Raw genomic sequence first — 2,684 nt, forward strand, 5'->3', positions numbered from 1 at the left:
GGCGGGGTGGGGCGGGGCGGGGCGGACCGCGAGGAGATCGGGCTGTCCCCAATTGACCACGATACGAAATTCGGCAGCCGTAAGCGGCGCGTCGCGACCGGTTTAAACTAGACACACTAACGACTTTCGCAAATCTCATCAATAAACGTTGTTGCAAAGTCGTTCGCACATCATAGTCGTCGCCTGCTCGGACGTCATAGAAGCAACTTGTTTCTTTCTCTCCCTTTTTCTAATTTTTTTCTTACTTTTTCACGTCACGCCACTCGCTTTCGCACAGAGGGCGAGCCGGGCCCCGGACCGGCGACATACCGACCCCCCGTGGACGCGCATGGTCACGCCGTCGAGGGCTTGCGGGCGGGGAACGTGATCAATTTCTTCAAAAAAATTCCAGCGAAAAGAACTGAGAAGAGAGGAGCGAATATTCCTTTACTTGCTATCTGTGCGAGATCGCCTCCCGTTGCGAGCGGCGAGGGTGGCTCCCCCTCATTCCTGCTGGGCGGGTTCATCAGGCACCACCACCACCACCCCACCGGTCTTCAACCCACGCCGACACGCAACAATAAATACACAATACTATGTGGCTGGAAAAAATACATTTCGCATAGTTAGTGTTAAAAATTTCCAAAATTTCCTGCAAATTCCGGGAAAATAACGGCAAACTTTCAAAGTCTAGAAATTTTTAAATTTTTTCCCCGAAAATTTTCCGGAACTTTCCAGGGCTCCCAACCCTATTCACAATATTCAGTGGTATGCGACGCGGGTACGGACGGGGTTGTACTTACTGTCGTTCTGAGCCGCGAGACGCGATACCGCACACTAACTGCGGCTTCCGTATAGCGTAGTGCTCCTCCAGCATGCCCCGCGTACAACGACCTGCTCGGAGCTCCACCCGCCCAGCAGCGCCCTCCGTCCAGAGCCTCTCCGACAGCCGTGGACAGACCGCAAACTCCGGCTCCCTCCAACCAGGGCCGGGACAGAGGTACAGAGCAGCAGAGAGCGGGTGGGCGTCGTGAGAGAAAAGCGGTGCGCGCAAAGTCTGCCAAAGGGTCAAGAATCCGGCCCAGAAAACACTACGGCTCGACGCGCGTAGGAGAGCGGTTTAAGGGATGTTACAGCGAGGAAGGGGAAGGGAAGGACGGCTAGGGCGGACGCAGGGAGAGTGACAGGGAGATGAGCTGGGGGGGGGGGGGCAAGCAGGATGAAAAGGTGTCGGTATGACGTCATTATCGCGGCCCCTAGCCCGACGTGGCTGCCCCGCCCCGCCCTGCCCCGCCCCGCCCCGCCGCGGCCCGCCTTCGACAGTAATTGGCGACCACCACGACCGTACGCGCCGGCCACACACACACCCCGCTGCGGCGCAGCGCCCCACCACCATGCAGCAGCCAGCAGCGCGTGTCGAGTATTTTATATTTATTACCAATTTCAAAAACCAAACAAGTCCGGGTCGGGATACTGAAGCATCATTTCCGTCCCGTCGGGGCGGGAGTATGCGCGAGTATGCAGCGGAGCGGGACAAGTGATTGCCCCTCATGAACGTTACAGAAAATAATTATTTACTTCAACTTGCGAAAAAAAATGTCCGCGCGAGTCCAGAAAAAAAATTTCGCCTGAAGAATTATAAAATTAATTGAACAGGATAGAAGTGACAATGGTAGACAGACGTTTGCAAATTGTAGAAAGTGTCGTATGAGTAAAAATAACGTCACTTTTTTAAAATAAAAAATAAAAATTTAGTGATACGTTTTAGCAGTGCGTCACGCAAATGAGTAGAGGCTCCAAACCGATGCGTTTCGTAGCTAGAACCTGCCGTCTCACTCTCTCTGCCCGTATCCTCGGCAGGAGGGCGGGGCGGGGCGGGGCGGCGCAGACAGCGAGAGTAAGGAAAGGGAACTAGTTCCTCCGCGGCGCGCGCCCGTCCGCCCGGCAGCGGTGTGGGTCCGCCGGTTCCGACCGACCCACCAACAGTTCGCAAATGCGGGTGGGCGCCACACCAGACTACACCACGCCTCGCCCCGCCCCACCCCGCCCCGCCCCGCCCCGCCAAGCAGTGCCCTGCCCTGCTCGGCCACGTCGCGCAACTGGTGCGGCAACACAAAATTATTCGCACGTCACTGATAAGGGCCGGACGTCCTTCCAACAGCAGAAAAAAAATGTTTTCGAAACAAGGACGGTGGTGTATTGATCAATTCTGCGTGGGTTTGGGAGAGGGGGAAAGGGCAAATACAAGCCGACGAGTTCGCGAGGTTGGTCAGTTTGAATTGGAATCATTATAAATAGAGGAAATGTAATAAACCCAAAGCATGAATCACTTGCTAAACGGGACTAGTTTCGAGGGCACAGTCTGCTTCAAATGAAATCCAACAGTGTCTCATGTGTGTCCCGAGATCGCGTCCGTGAGTGTGTGGGTATGTGTGTGTGTGTTCCGTTACCGGCCGGTGAGGCTGGCACGGCACCCCGACCGCCCAGGCGGCGCGCGGGCCCGGCGCGGCGGATAGCCTGTTGGTGGGTGGAAACGGTCGATCTCTTTCTCAGCAATAACAAACTCCCTCCTCTCGGAGACTCACGCGCGATTCACAGAGTAAAATTGGCGTGATTCGGAACCTCGCATGAGGCACGGCAACCGATCGGAGAGGCCCTCGGGTCCCGGGACGCGGTGCAGAGCCAGGCGAAGCGGGGTGAGGCGG

The sequence above is a fragment of the Frankliniella occidentalis genome, unplaced genomic scaffold (genome assembly GCF_000697945.3).
Source record: "Frankliniella occidentalis isolate FOCC.00 unplaced genomic scaffold, Focc_3.1 Scaffold375, whole genome shotgun sequence".
Lineage (NCBI taxonomy): Eukaryota > Metazoa > Arthropoda > Insecta > Thysanoptera > Thripidae > Frankliniella > Frankliniella occidentalis.